General features: G+C 34.8%; 1 protein-coding gene across 4 annotated transcripts in view; it reads left to right on the forward strand.

Annotated features, from left to right (window-relative positions):
• NRG3 (neuregulin 3) overlaps positions 1-16,295 on the forward strand; it is a 1,143,185-nt gene that overhangs the window by 1,062,181 nt on the left and 64,709 nt on the right. The gene's annotated exons all lie outside the window — the stretch shown is intronic.

Genomic DNA, 16,295 nt, shown 5'->3' on the forward strand with positions numbered 1-16,295 from the left:
GTGTGCCTGTGTCTCTAGCCCCTGACTCCCTGACAGATAGAATCCCTGTTGATTTTCACTGCCAAATGTTATGTGAGAACCTCTTGCTAGAATCTCAGCTGCCACCCAGGAGAGCAGGCCAGCCTTTTTTGCATCTCCAACCTTCCTTCTAGTCTCAATGTAGCTTCTTCTGTAAATCCTTGGTTATAAGACTTCATTCATACAGATTCAATGCAATTGCTATTAAGATACCAATGGCATATTTCAGAGTACTAGAATAAATATTTTAAAACTGTATATGGAATCAAAAATGACCCTAGATAGCAACAAAAATCTTGAGAGAGTAAAACAGTTAGAGGAATCATACTCCCTAATATCAAACTATACTCCAAGGTCACAGTTAAATTAACAAACAAAAAAACGGCATGGTACTGGAATCAAAACAAAGATAAATTAATGAAACAGAGTGGAGAGCCCATAAATAAACCATACTTTATGGTCAATTAATACTTAACAAACAAGGTAATAAGAAAAATGGGCTAAAGATACTCTATTCAGTAAATGGTGTTGGGAAATAGGACAGATATGTTCAAAAAAATGACACTAGACCACTTTCTTATACCACACACAAGAATAAACTCAAAATGGATTAAAGACTTAATGTTAGATTCAAAACCATAAAAATCCTAGAAGAAAACATAGGCAGTAAAATCTCAGATATTTATCATAGCAATAATTTTTTTCCGATACACCTCCTGGGACAAAGGGAACAAAAGAAAAATAAACAAGTTTGACTACATCAAACTAAAAAGTTTTTGCAGGCACAAAATAACCTTTTATTATCATCAAAATAAAAAGACAACCCACTGAATGGGAGAAGACAATCTTCAAGGATACACCTAATAAAGGTTTAATATCCCAATAAAGAACTTATAAAACTCAACACCAAAAAACCTCAAACAATCCAATTTAAAAAGCGGTCAAAGGACCTGAATAAACACTTCTCCAAAGAGGAGATACAGATGATCAATAGACATATGAAAAGATGTTCAGGGTCATTAATTATCAGAAATGCAAATTAAAACCACAATCAGATAGCGCCTTACACATGTTGGAATGGCTATCCTCAATAAATCAACAAACGACAAGTGCTGGTGAGGATGTGGACAAAGCAGAACCCTTGTACACTATTAGTGAGTATGTAGATTAGAGCAGCCCCTGTGGAAAGCAGTATGGAGATTCCTTTAAAAACTACGAATGAAGCTGCCTTATGACCGGTGATTCTATTTTTGGAAATTTATCCGAAGAAACCTGAAACACTAACTTGGAAGAATACATGCACGCTTACGTTCACTGCAGCATTATTTATCACCGTCAAGATTTGGAAAAAGCTCAAGTATCCATCAGTAGATGAGTGGATAAAACAGTTGCGGTACATTTACACAATGGAATACTACTTGACCATAAAAAAGAATAAAATTTTACCCTTTGCAACGACATGGAGGGACCTGAAGAACATTATGCTAAGTGAAATAAGCCAGTCATAATGATTTGTAAATGATGTGTAAATACCATATGATTTTACACATATGTAGGTTCTAATGAACAAACTGAACTAAGAAGCAAAATAGAGAAAGACTTGTAGATAGAGAGCAGGCTGACAACTCTGGATGGGAGTCTGGAGACCTGAAGGGATAGAGCAAGAAAAAAAAATGAATTTATAGACACAGACAACAGTATGGTGATTGTGGGGTTGGGGGAGGGGGTGGAGGTTGAAGAGGGTATGGGCATATAAATGGTGATGGAAAAAATAATAATTAAAAAAGGAAAAAAGAGACTTCTATTCAAATAGTCTTCGGTTGGTTATTCAGGATGATTTTTCTATAATTTTGTTTAACTCCAGTGTGGTCCTGGGAAGAGGTTAGTGTAGCTTCCACTTACCCTGTTGCCATTCTGGATCCTAATTAACTCTCACTTTTAATGCTTTGAGGATCACGGATTTTATTGTGGTTTCCTCCCTTCTGAAGTAAGTTCACATCTTGATAAATCTTTTATTAATTGGGTATATAACATTATGTAGTCTGCAGGCTATTAAGAAACATTACTGTAATAAAAGATATTAATTTATCATGAATTATTTAAATGGCTTTATTTCTTAAAGTCCATGTTTTAATATAATTGGCCTATGGAACTTTTGTAGTTGCTTTTGAATAAAAAATATATATGAAGTATATTATACAACATACAATATATAGTATGATGTGTATCATTCATAGGTAATATTTTTTCAATACAGAAGACTTCCTATTTAATTACACAAATATCATTTATGCAATACCTATATAGACAGGAATTATACATAAATACAGAGTGAGTAGGAACAGCAGTCCCTGCTTTGGAAGACAGAGAGTCTAATATGTGTAGAAAAATCTGAAACTATGAAACCGTTTAAATATGTATTGTTCAAACCATGCAGACAATGTTATAGCTTTGAATATCCGCCTGTTTTCTGACATTTGTTGGACATTTACCTTTGGCTAGCCATAACCCTTCCTTGAGCTAGATTTCTTATCTTCAATGGACTCATAAGAAGAGCTCCCTTCAGGAAGACACTGTAGACATATTATGTCTACATAGTACCTGGTTTTCAGTAGCTTCTTGATAAGTTACTTATCCTCCTTTTTTCCTCAACCCTGCGAAATCATCACACAAGAAACATCCATATGTCTGTATATTTCACCAGAAAAACAATTCACATTCCCATGCAAGGCCAGAGGCAGAAGCTGCAGTGAGGAGGCTGTCTCAACTTGTCAGGGTATACATAAGGTGTTAACAACTCACTTGGGAGAAACAAGTTGCCAAATGGTGCAGTGCAATATGTCAGTGATGACCAAGACATAGGCAGTTAAGTCCACAAATGTGTCTTTTTGTGTGTGATTCATATCAAGGAATCCAGAATGTTTTCTCTGAGTAGAAATTCCCCTTGGTCCCCTGCATACTGCAGTACAACTTGACCTGAAGGGGAGATAACACTGAAATCTGCCAAATTCTGGGCACAAAAGGCTCTAATTGATTGCTTTAAAAGGTAAAGCCATAGAACTGGTGATTTATGGCAGCCAATTATTATGTTGTTCATTAGTGGTAATTACTGCTCAACCCTGAAATAAAATGGTAATCAGTGTGTTAAAATGAGAACACCCACATTGACTCCTTGGTGTTCGCCTGCAAACCTTTCAGCCTGCCTCACTTGCCAGGGAAGAAGAAAAGGACTGAGGGAAACCAAGTGAGTGTATATAGGGGACAAAGATGCACTTTCAGTCCTGCTGAGCTGCTGCAGGAGCCCCTGTCAGGCAGATGAGCTCAGCTCCAAACCTAGATGCTTTCTGTTCCCAAGAAGATAAGAGGGTTGTGTTTGGATGCTTTCCCAGAATATTCAGTGTTTTCAGGGACAGGAACTGTGTTAGTCAGGGGAGCAATGAAACCAGTGGATGCAGCAAGATGTGCCTTGCCCTGAGGGAAAACAGCCCCCACGGTGCCAGCAGTGCCCTCCAGTGGCCAGCTCAGGCCCAACACCAGGCAGAGTCTCAGGAAACTGTAGCCCACACCCTGCTTTGTGTGAATTGGTTTCACTTTGGAACAGATGGCCAGAATACCATGAAATTTTACCTTTTTTGTTACTGCCACTTTAAATATTGATGACGTGTAAACTTCTAAACAGATATCTCCATTTTTTGTTCATCACAGTTATTGCCTACTGGAGACAACCTCTCATTCCAAAAAAGGGATTCTTGGCTGTAACATAATGGTCTCTGGTAGCATTTCACACAGGCATTCTGAAAACACTGATAACATCAGGTTTACTGGTGAGTTTCTAAATGACGCCATGGTCACTCATGTACTGGTGGTAATGACAGATTTTTTTGGCACTCCCTCATGGGGAAAGAGAAATAAAACTAGTAAGTTTTTCAGCCTTTCCTGGGCAGAAGGACTGACTTTTAAAATGGCAGAATTAAATCCTTTTACAGTGGTGATTGTCATTCTTTGGATAGGATGGTGGATTTGCTTGCTAATTTTTCCATTTAGCATGGGTGAGAGAGGTGAACCTAGGTGTACGTATTATTGCTTTGGTGAGAGAAATCAAGAACAAATAAGATCTCTTTATGCCCACCTAATTTTGAGTTATGAATCTTTAAGTAGTTCTGATGCTTATAATATGTACTTTTTAAAAAATTAATTGTCTATCTTTTAAGCCAGTTTTAGGTTATACAAAGTTCTCATATAACCCACCCCCTATGACTCATAGAGTTTTTCCTATTACTTTAATATCTTGCATTAGCGTGAGTAAAAGTCATAATTTACATTATGGTTCACTCTTTGTGATGTGCATTCTATGGATTTTACCAAATGTACAATGTCTTGTATTTGCTATTATATTATCATATAGAGTAGTTTCACTGCCCTAAAAATCCTCTGTGCTCCACCTACTTATCCCTAGTTTCTCATCTACAGCCTAAGATAACCACTGATCTTCCTACTGTCCATAACTTTGTCTTTTCCTGAATGCCATATAATTGGATTCATATAGTATGTAGCCTTTTCAAACTTGTTTATATCACTAAGCATTTTTATCATTATATTATTTAAGGTTATACCATATCTTTCTGTAATTTGGTCACATTTCTTTTTATCATTTAATATTTCATTGTATGGATATACTACAGTTGTTTTTAATCCATTCACTTATTGAAAGACATCAAGTTTGCTTCCAGTTTGGGGCGATTATTAAGTTGAAATAAACATTTACATGCTGGTTTTTGCATGGACATACGTTTTCAAAAATTTGTTCAAGTACCTAAGAGCAAAATTTCTAGATTGCATCATAAGGCAATGTTTAGCTATGTAAGAAACTGTCTATGTTTCTTCTAATGTGGCCATACCATTTTATATTCCTGAAAATGAATGAGAGCTACTATTGGACAACATCCTCACTAACCTTGCTGTTTTTTAGTTATGGGGTTTTAGTAGTTCTAACAGGTGTATGGTGGTGTCTCACTGTTATTTTAATGTGCAGCTCCCCAGTGATGCATGGTTTTGAATACTTTTCATGTGCTTTTGACCACTACATACATTTTTTCCAATGAGATTTCTCTTTAGATATTTTGTTCATTTTTGAAATGGGGTTCTTTTCTTTTGTTGAATTTTAAGGGTTTTAAAAATATTTTGGATACAACTTCTTTCTTAGATACATGTTTTACAAATATTTTCCCCAATCTTTGGTTTGTCTTTTTTTTTCTCATCACAATGTCTTTTGCAGGACATATATTTTTAACTTTAATAAAGTCAAAATTTTAAATTTTTATTCATTGATTGTGCTTTTGGTGTTGTATCTAAAACCTAATCACCAAAGGTTAGGTTGCATAGATTCTGTTTTGGAAAGTTACTTACTATTGATTTAATTTCTTTAATAGATATAGGCTTATTCAGATTATTTATTTATTCTTGTGATAGTTTTTACAGATTGTGTCTTTCAAGAAATTGATCAATTTTATATAAGTTATAAGTTTAGTAGGCATAGAGTTGTTCATAATATTTCTTTATTATCTTTTTAATATCCATGTGATCAATAGCAATGGTGCTCTTTCATTTTTTATATTAGTAATTTGTGTATGTTGTTTAGTTATCTGGTTAATGATTTATTAATTTTATTAATCTTTTCAAAGAACCAGCTTTTGGTTTCATTGATTTTCTTTATTAATTTCTTGTTTTCAAATTGATTAATTTGTGCTCTAATTATTATTATTTATTTTCTTCTACTCACTTTGGATTGAATTTGCCCTTCTTTTTTTTTGCCTTTCTAAAATGAAAGCTTAGGTTACTGATTTTTAGATTGTTCTCTTCTAATATATGTATTTAATGCTATAAATTTTCCTCAAAGGACCATTTTTGCTGCATTCCACATATTTTGATTAAGTTGTTTTATTTTATTTTAGCTCAAAATGTTTAAAAAAATTCTCTTGATTGTTCTGTTTTGATCCATATGTTATTTTGAAGCATGTTGTTTAACCTCAAAATATATTCAGATTTTCCATCTATCTTTCTGTTACTGTTGTATATTTTAGTTCTATTGTAGACAGAAAACATACTTTGTATGACTTTTTTTTTAATGAGTTAAGATGTGTTTTATAACCCAGAATGTGGCTTGTCTTGGTAATTATTTTATGTAAACTTGACAATAATGTATATTCTGATATTGTTAAATGAAGTCTTCTGTAAATGTCTATTAGACTCAGGTACTTAATGGTGGTGTTCAGTCAACATATTCTTACTGACTTTCTGTCTGCTGGATCTGTTAATTTTAATAGAAGGGTGTTGAAGTCTCCAACTATAGTAACAGATTTATTTGTCTCCCCCTGTAGGTCTATCAGTTTTTTCCTCATGTACTTATTACACACCCAGTATTTTTTTAACTTGAATTTATTACTGTGATATCAGTTAATAAAGTTACATGGATTTCAGGTATAGAATTCTATAATACATAATCAGTATATGGTGTGAATTCTGTCTATAAAGTATCCAGCCATTTACTATGAAAAATAGAGACATCTATTGAAGAAGATACAAGATACAAGAAACATTGTACATAGGGCAATGACTCTGTCCCCTTCAAAGTAGGCACCTTGGAACCTCACACAGTTCTCTCAATTGCTATTCATTGCCCTGTCATATTTTCCTAAAACTCATTGATGATCTGAAATCTCTTCCCTTTCAAAGGTGATTTTAGTTTTGGGAAAACCCAGAAGTTTCAGGGTGCCAAATCTGGCCTTTGGGGGGACTGAGTTACCTGGGTGAGTTGATGTTTTGCCAAAAAACTCTGCACAAGGACATGATGCATGAGCAGGAACTTTGCCATGATGAAGCTGTCAATCACTAGTTACCCATAGCTGTAGCCTTCTGAATCATCCAAATAGTTTCTGTGGAGGAGTACTCGAGCTTAACACAAAATTTGATGCAGACTCATTGTTGCTCTGCTTGCTCAGTCATTTTGAATGCAACAGCCACACAGTGCACATGCTCACTCAGTGGCATCTCTGCTCTCACTGACTAAGTACCATGAAGTTGTCATTGTTCGCTCACGGGCATTCCAGTTCAGTCTCCTTGGCTGCCAGGTTACATCAATGTTGTGTAAACCATTCTCATTATATTAACAATGGTTGGACTTTTTCTAGATAGACCTCATATAAAAGCACCCTTTACTCTGCTTAAAGGGAGGGACAGGTAACCCAATGCCTTTCCAAAAAAATTACATTTATAGCTGCCTTTAGATCATTTTCAAATAACACTTTATTTCTTCATGAGTAATATGGGTAACTTAGAATATTCCCAATTACTCCTTGCCTTTCCTTATAATATTTCTGTAATTCATTTCACTTATCCATAAGCTATAACCACTTAATATGTGTTGCTAATATTTTTAAACCATATCCATTAGTTCAATTAAGAATAAAAATGTCTTTTATCTTCATTTATTCTTTCTCTACAGCTCTTTCTTTTCTTATATAAATGCTAATTTCTGACGTTTGTAATTTTTCTTCTCTCTGAAGAACTTTCAACTTTTCTTGCAAGGCACTGTTGCTGGCAACCAACTTCATTAATGTGTGTTTATCTGAGAAAGTATTTCTACTTTATTTTGGAAGGTTAAGTTTATGGATATAGAATTTTTGGTTGATAATGGTTTGGTTTTTCTTTAACATTTTAAATATGTACTCCACTCTCCTCTTGTATTTGTGATTTCCAAAAATGATAATTAATTCTTTTGCTTATTTACCCATAGGTAAAGTATTCCCCCTGCCCCAATCAGGCTTCTTTCCAAAGTTTCTCTTTGTCTTTGACTTTGTGTAGATTGAATATAACTATTGTATAAAGCTTTTGTATTTTCTTTGCTTGATGTTCACTGAGCTTTCTGTATCTGTAGTTTTGTGTCTATTAATAATTTTGGAAAATTCTCAGCTATTATTACTTTAAATTTCCTTCCTTCCTTCTCCTGATAGTCTCACCATATGTGCAACATCTTTTTAAATCGTGGCCTGGTTGTTGGATATTCTATTCTTTTAAAATTCTTTTTCTCTTTGCTTTCAGTTTATTAAGTTTCTATTGACAACCTTTAAGCTTATTGATTTCTTTTAACATGCCAACTATTCACTATATCAAAAGCAATTTTCATTTTTATTTCAGCATTTTTGTTTTACTGTACTTCCTGTTCATTCTTTCTTAGTTTCTAGTTTTCTGCCTACATTATCTACCTATTTTTGCATGTTGTCTACTTTGTCATTAGATTCCTTAGCATATTAATTTGTAATTTTAAATCCCCAATCTAATAATTTAAAAGTATCTCAAATATCTCTTTCTTATCTAAACCTAGGTCTGATGCTTCCTTTGGCCTTTCAGATTGCTTTTTTTTTTTTGCTTTCTAGTGTACCTTGTTTTTTTAATTGAAGGTTGGAAAACTAGTTAAATGTAATTGAATATTTTATTTTCCCCATGTTAAAGGCTGGAAAGGATTAGAGTTGGGTATTTCTTATGGTGGTTAAGTGCAATAGTTTCTTCTGAGGATAGCCTTTGTCAAGGATAACAAAACACTGTGGGAACATTCAAAATGGTAACTTTTCCTTTTCCTCTTTCAGATACATGAGAGGATTTTTCTCCAGTCCTTACCATGAGAACATAGAGGGGCTTCTGGAGGGAAATCTCACAAATTGTTGTGGGTCACTATAAGGCTGTGTCCTCAGAAGATTTATCTCTTAGGCTAGTCTACATTTAGTATCCATATATTAGTCAATTACTGTTTAAGTGTTCTTACTAGTTTCTGGTTCCAGCATGTTGTTTTTCATCCTGGTAAGCTGTAATTTTCTGTATTCACCCATGTCTCCAGTTTCCAAGGCAGCAATATGCCCTGAGGCCTCAATTCTGTCCAGCACTGAAAGAGTTGTTCATTTTCACTTTGTCCAGCTTTTTGCTTATTGTGAAGATAAAAGTGATGACTTTCAAATTCTGTACATATCAGAGAGAAAACTGGAAGGTCTATGAAAATGTTTTTCATAACCAAATATGAATTGATAAAAATTCGGAAGAATTTGTTTGACAGTGATTAAGTGGAATGTTATTAATGGCACTTAAGATTTGAAGCAAAATAAAAAATTTAAAAACCAAACTTTGTCTTTTTAAATAAATATTATTCCTTGCACACAGTTGAATATTCATATTAAGATTTAAATACCGTGATGAATTTTCTAATCCTCCTGATAATACAGTTGAATGAATTCCTTTATACTTTAAAGAAAAAGAATAGACACAAAATTTTCTTTATAGGATTTTGACTAATCTGATAAAACTCTGATGTAAATATGCTATGTGAAAGTCTGAGTATTTGTAAACAGTTAATACATGAAGTTAATTTTAGGTTGGTTCCATAAATTAAATGATAGTCACTAAACCAAAAATAAAAGAATAGTATTTTTTATCATAAATATTGGAAAACATACAAATGCATTTCCATTTTTTTCCAAATATCAGTTTCTGGGATCTTATAGACTCAACAAACATCTATCTTACTGTATTGAAATAACAAAACGTTTAGTAAAATTAAAGTAATCATAAAATTGAGTGTTGGATATCCCTCATATAAGATTGTTTTTAGTTCTAATCACAATGGCCTTCTTTGTTTGTTTGAAGAGATAAATAATAAAAAGGATAGATAAACCTCGCTTCATTTGTACAAGGCTTTACAGTGGATAAAATAACATCCTTAATATTTGTATAAGCCAATTATAGTTTATTTGGTATTGTTCTCATTGTTTTTTTATTTGTAAGAATGGGACAAAATTATAACCTCTTTGCAATGTTGTGGCAATGTTTGTATAGACTTTATCTCAAGTTACCCACCTTTGTAGTAAGGAAAAATTCTCCTCCACTCAGAGGTATCAGTAAGCAGATGCATATTAAACACAACTGAATAGTGTGTCTTAATAAGAACATTTAAAACATGATTATTCATAAAAATTAATACCACTATTGTAAAGTTCTCCCCCTTGAATCACAGTTGGGATTTCTCCAGTTCAAGGATCCATTGCGACAGTAGATCATACTGAGGAAATCTCCATTTCTACACAGCAGTGATGCTTACATGTTCCTCAGGGAATGTATTCATATTGCTGAATTAATTGAGCTTTAAAGAACTTTGTCAGTAAGGAATTTGATAAGATGGGAGAAATTAAATGTGGGCCTAATATTAGCGCACTGAAGGAGAACTGAAATAATTTCAGTGCTGCTCCTGGTTCCATAATATAGCACCAGAGTGGCCGAACAAGCTCACAGAGCTATCATTTTCTACTTCAGGCTAAGGCCTTTAGTAGCTGTCCTAAAAGCATGACATCTTCACCAAAGCATGAAGATTACTTCCTAAGGAAGGCACAGAAATTAAATAGAAGTGACAGTCTCAAGTAAGAATGTCATACCGGCAAGGCTTGTGCTAGGAGAGTACTGCCTAACCCTGCACAGAGTCTAGTTTGCATCAAAATTGGATGGATGGCTTCCTATTTAATTTCCACTAGGTGGTGCATCTGTGTAACTGGCCTCTCTAGCCATAATCATGCCACCTTTCTGGTACCTGCCCCTTTCCCACCTCCAATAACCCTCTCATAATTTTACTTTCTTTCCTGGTGTTTAAGGTCATGGCTAGGCCACATTTCTGGCATTTTTAATAACATCATGGATACTCCACGTTAACTTCCTAAATAATCTTGCTGCTGAAGTCTCCTGCTACCTAGTGTTTTTGAACTTAAAAAACTCTAAGAAAAATTAAAAAATTAGTATTGTCTCAGATTGAATTTAACAGAACCAATCTCCTGTATGTGATTCTAGACTAGGTCATACTCCTTGATATGGGATCAGCTTAGCACATTTGTATGGGGTTGAAATGAAAAGGATACGTGCGCGCACACACACATTTTCCCTGAGGGTTTGTTTTTGTTTGTTTGTTTGTTTGTTTTCTTAGAATTTTTTAAAGAGAAGGAGAGAAACATCCATAGGTTGCCTCTAGCATGCCCCCACCAGGGACCTGGTCTGACCTGTAATTGATCCTGTGACCTTTTAGGTTGTGGGATGACACTCAATATGCTGAGCTATACCAGTCAGGGCTTCCTTGAGTTTTTTAAACACGTCATAGCAAAGTAAAAAACTGAAGGTTGGTATTTCCCCCCTCCTAAAATATGCTCTAATCACCAGTGACTGATTTTTAAAAAAGTGGTTCAGCTACTTAATATGATGAGATTACATGCACAAGAGCAGACTTTATAAATGTTTAACTTTTCATTTAATTACATGATACATAAAAAACATTCATAGAAGTCATGAGATGCACATCAAAAGAGCAAAGAATTTACATTTAGACAGCCTTGAGTTTGAATCTCAGTTTAATACCTTCCCCACCAGGAGAGTGTCAACAAGTACCTTCGTCTTTCTGAGTGTTGTTTTCCTGTAAAACATGCAACAGATTCATAAACCACAAGGTTATTTTGAAGGCTAAATGATATATCAAATAAATATCATTTATGAGAGTGCCTGACACATGAGTTTTGTTTGGGAAGTGAATTACCTTTTCCTTAATTGAAATTCCAGGTAGTCTGGAGATTTTTCACATTTTGAATGATGCGGAGACCCTAACATCTTATTATTCACTGCTGGTAAGACCTAGGGCACTGAGGTTTGTGTAGTATCTTTTTCTTTCCAAACTGAGGACACTGCCTTCATGGAGCCTGGCTCTTCTGCCCTGGTGGCTCCTCCCGTAAACAGGGCTCTGTCTGAAGGTCCAAGCCTTGATCTCTTGGAAGGAAGGGATGTAGAACATTTTAGCCAGGAAATTGTATAATAACTATATAACTTCTCTTGACTTCACTGAAGTTTCATTTCACAGATGAGAAAGGATATAGTGACACAAATCCACTGGGTTGTTGTTGGAATGAACTGGTGTTGTGTCATTTAAGTGCTTAAAACTTTTGGCACATAGTCAGTTCTTGGTCATAGAACCTTTGTTTCCATGCCTCTAAAATACTTTCCAAATACTGCCAAAGACAGGCAGTAGTAGTATGAATACCTTCTTCCACTTCATGTGGCAAGTTGATTAATGGATGTGAACATTGTGCCCTGGTCTTAGGGCTCCAGACCTTGTTTTCACTGGGACAGAAGCCATCCCCATGTCGTCATGGCCCTAAGGAAAAGCCCTGTGATCTATCACTATTGCTTTTTAGCTCTTGAAATTACTTCTTATGAGGGAATTATTGTAATGATTTCTTGCACTTGACATCAGAGTAAAATTAGCAAACAATGATCTAGTGTATAGGGAAGGAAGAACATATTAGGACCTTGGGAATCACAATGTAGACTAGCCTTCTCAGGCACAGTCACAGAATTTCCACTGTGTATGAATAAAAGTTCTAAGACTCTCTGCCTTTCTCCACTTTAAAATACATTGTTAAGTTGGACTTTAGGGGGAAAAAAAACAAGCCTAGAAGCCCAAGCCATTATAAAATCCTCATTATATGCACATTTAAAAAAGAAAAGCCACCATCAGTATATTTTATGGCCATGTATTTCTAGTTCTGAATGACTTGAACTGAAGTATCTGCAACTTTGAAATAAAATATAGAATGTCATAATTTGTATTGATATTCATTCTAGCACACATGACTGTACTATGACTAGTAGAGAATCTCTTGATGTTTGCTCAGTTAGAAATAAACTTACCTTCTGAGGAATTTTAAATTTGCCAGAATGCAAACATAAATATCTGCAATTGCTATCATTGAGATATTAGAATGAAAAAAAAGTGCATATAGTCATTAGAGGCAAAGATGGGTCTGAATAGAGAAAAACAATATTAGAAAATGGAAATAGAGAAGCTTCTAGCTTCAGATTCAACATATAAAAAGCTTGGAAGTTGTCACCTCTATTGCAATAACAAGTAAACACTGGACAAACTGCAGCTTAATGACTTTTATTGAATTCATTAGCCAATTGAGTTTGCAGAGCTAGTATCACACTGAGAACTCAAGAGACAGGTAAACCCAGAGTCACAGCTGAGATGTGCTTACCTGGAGCAGAAGCCACTAGAGCAATAAATTAGAAGGAAATCTCAAATGGTAATTTTGAACAATTATTAAAGGTTGAATGTAGAATAGCACGAAAGTGAGCAAGTCCAGGGGCTGCAGTCTTTGGGAGGCCCTCCATGCTTTCCTGTGCTTTACTTCCAGAAACCTCACCAGCTTCTGTTAAGGATCCAAGAAAGAGCTCCTCCTGGCTCCAGCAGGAGGAGAAGTAGAGTAATCAATGTAGACGTATACCCAGAGCTCTCACCCTAACCAAGGCCTGTTTTCCAGGCAGGGGAGCTTTCAAGACATGGTATATTCTAGGACTGGGGCAGGAAATTTGCAAGATGAACCTGGAGCATCTTGCAGTGCCAGAAAGTAAGGAGGCACTTGGGAGAAAAAATACCCACAATAATATGAGTTTAGCAAAGTGTTCCAGAACCCATCTGAAAGAGTTCCCCCTTGACAAAGCTGAAAAATTTTGAGCAAAAAAATGTTGTATTGGACTATAACCCAATGTACAAAATAAAAATAGATGTATCTATAGTGATATAAATAAGCAGTAAATACGGAGCATAGACAAACATCCCTGGCAGAAAAATTCCAAATTATTTTATGTAGCTTGTGTGCCTTTAAAATGTGAAACATAACTCCCTAATATTTAAATGTTTATTATTAAACATTAAATTTAATATTAACATTATTAAATGTTAAATATTTAAAAGTGCACATAGTAACTTTCTTCCAAAGAATACTGTTTAAAGGGAGAAAGAAAAGAGTAACTTTACAGTTGAGAACCCTGACAATCCTTACTTTAAGTCAGGTGATTAAGGTTAACATTAACAGTGATAATTCACTTGAAGTGATGTGATTATGATGATAGTTTATCTCTGTGGTTCCTTCCCAGAAATAAATTTTCACAGTATAACCATGAGAAAACCATCAGACAAATCCCAACTGTGAGTCATTCTACAAAGTAGCTAACCAGTAATCCTCAAAACTGTCAGTCAGCACAAACAAGGAAAATCTGAAAAACTGTCATAACCAAAAGGAACCTAAGAAAACATGGCTACTAAATGTAACTTGGCATTTTAGATGGGCTCTTGGAAGAGAAAAACATTAGAGAAAAACTGAGGAAATCTGAGTTAAGTGTAGCCTTTAGTTAGTAAGATATCAGTATCAGCTCATTAGTTGTGAAGAAACACTGTATTAATGTAAGATAATAACAGATGAAACTGGGTGTAGAGAATACATCTATACTATTTTCACAATAATTTCCTAAATCTACAACTGTTCTAAAATAAAATATTTATTTAATCAGTTTTCTTGTTTTGGAAAAAAAATCATTGTCTTTCTTTAACCTCCTGTATTTTATTAAAAATAGATATGTGAAGGCCTGGCCAGTGTGGCTAAGTTGGTTGGGTATCCTGCAAATGGAAAGGCCCTGGGTTTGATCCTTGGTCAGAGCAGGTGCCTACCTTGTAGGTTTGGTCCCCGACTGGGGAGAGTTTGAAAGGCAACCAAACAATGTTTCTCTCTCACATAGATGTTTCTCTCCTTCTCCTTATTCCTTCCATCCCCTCTCTAAAGTCATGTTTATCTAAAATCAATAAACATGTCCTTGGGTGAAAATAAAAAATAAATTAAATTAAAAATAGATATGTGAACAAAGTTGAGCAACAGTGTTCAATTAATTCAGATGTGAAGATATTTACTCTTCATCTTTTCTGGCTCCCAATGTAAAGAATCATCAAGTTTTAGAGAATTAATTGAGGCAAAATTATTTTGTATGTTGATAAATTAATTGCAGGTTTATGTGGGATTTCCTAACATTAGACCAAAGGATCTGGAAAGTAGCAACTGTATTTGAAGTTCTATGATTCAGAGATTTAAATAATGTCATGGACATGGAAGTGTTTTGTAAACTACATGTTTTAGTACAAATATAAAGCATTATCATTACTTGTGGACTCAGTGACTTATCCTTTAATTAAAAATAAGCTTTCATCGGTACTTTTTAATATATTAACCAAGCCCAATATCTTGAATAAAACTATACTTTCACTTTTGAAATTACCCTGCTGAACAATTTCACTCTTCATCTTCAGACAGCCTTACTGGGGTTTTACTATGTAATTTTTACTTGATATTTTCCCCAAATAGACAGCTTGAGAGGAAAGAGGGGTGTTGAAATGTCAGAGCCTTTAAAACTATTTGAATTGATCAAGTATTTCAATTCTTCAAACTCTTTCAGTGTCTATTTGGCTAAGGCTATTTCTCTGACTTTGCTTGTTTTTTAGGAGCAGGTTGTGTATAGCATCAGATTTGTTTTGAGAACTTTTGAAAAATTGTTTCCTCATTTGTGAAAGGGCTACAGTCCTGTGTATTGAGGTCATATGAGGAGAATGAGATCCACCCTCAGCTTGATGACTAGATCTTAGAGATTTAGATATTCCCACAAATGCTAGCGGTCATGCAGTCTTGCAGGCAGACTATGTAGTCTGAGTTATATAATATCATCATAGACAGATGTGAGTCAGGTGAGTACTTGGTATCTTAGGTAGATATTGAAGGCTAGAAGGTCATGCAATGTCAAATACGGGGCATGCCGGTTCCTACTTTCATGACTCCCACAAACACTTCACACTCAACAGAGCCATACTAAACTCATCATTTCCTTCTATCTTTTGTCATCCCTTCTGTATTAGGGGAATAATACCACCATCCATCCATTTGCCTAAGTCATAATCCTAAAAGTCCTCTTTGACTCTTCCCATTCTTTTCCATGCAGTTTGCAATCACCAAATGAAGTTGTTCAATTGTTCTTCAACATCCATCAGTGTTTTTACTTTAGCTAACTTCCAATGCCACGTATCTAATCAGAGAAATGTTACCTATAAATAAGCTGCTGGAACAGCCTATTACCTTTGTCTCTCCGCAGCCCTCTTCTAATCCATTTACTGCACATCAATTAGTTATTCTAAAATACAAATATGGTCTTTTCACTTCCTCCAAACCATAAACATGGTATACTTGCTGTGCTTAACAGCCTTAGTTTCTTTAATATTTTATGCTGTCTTTATTACTCTAGGGTTTGCAGATATTATTTGCTATGTCTAGAATACCCTATTGTTCCTATCTCCATCTACCAACTGCCCCTTTATCTTCCATCTTCCA

Source organism: Pteronotus mesoamericanus, unplaced genomic scaffold (genome assembly GCF_021234165.1).
Source record: "Pteronotus mesoamericanus isolate MK-2021 breed Mesoamerican mustached bat unplaced genomic scaffold, CSHL_Meso_final contig_59, whole genome shotgun sequence".
Lineage (NCBI taxonomy): Eukaryota > Metazoa > Chordata > Mammalia > Chiroptera > Mormoopidae > Pteronotus > Pteronotus mesoamericanus.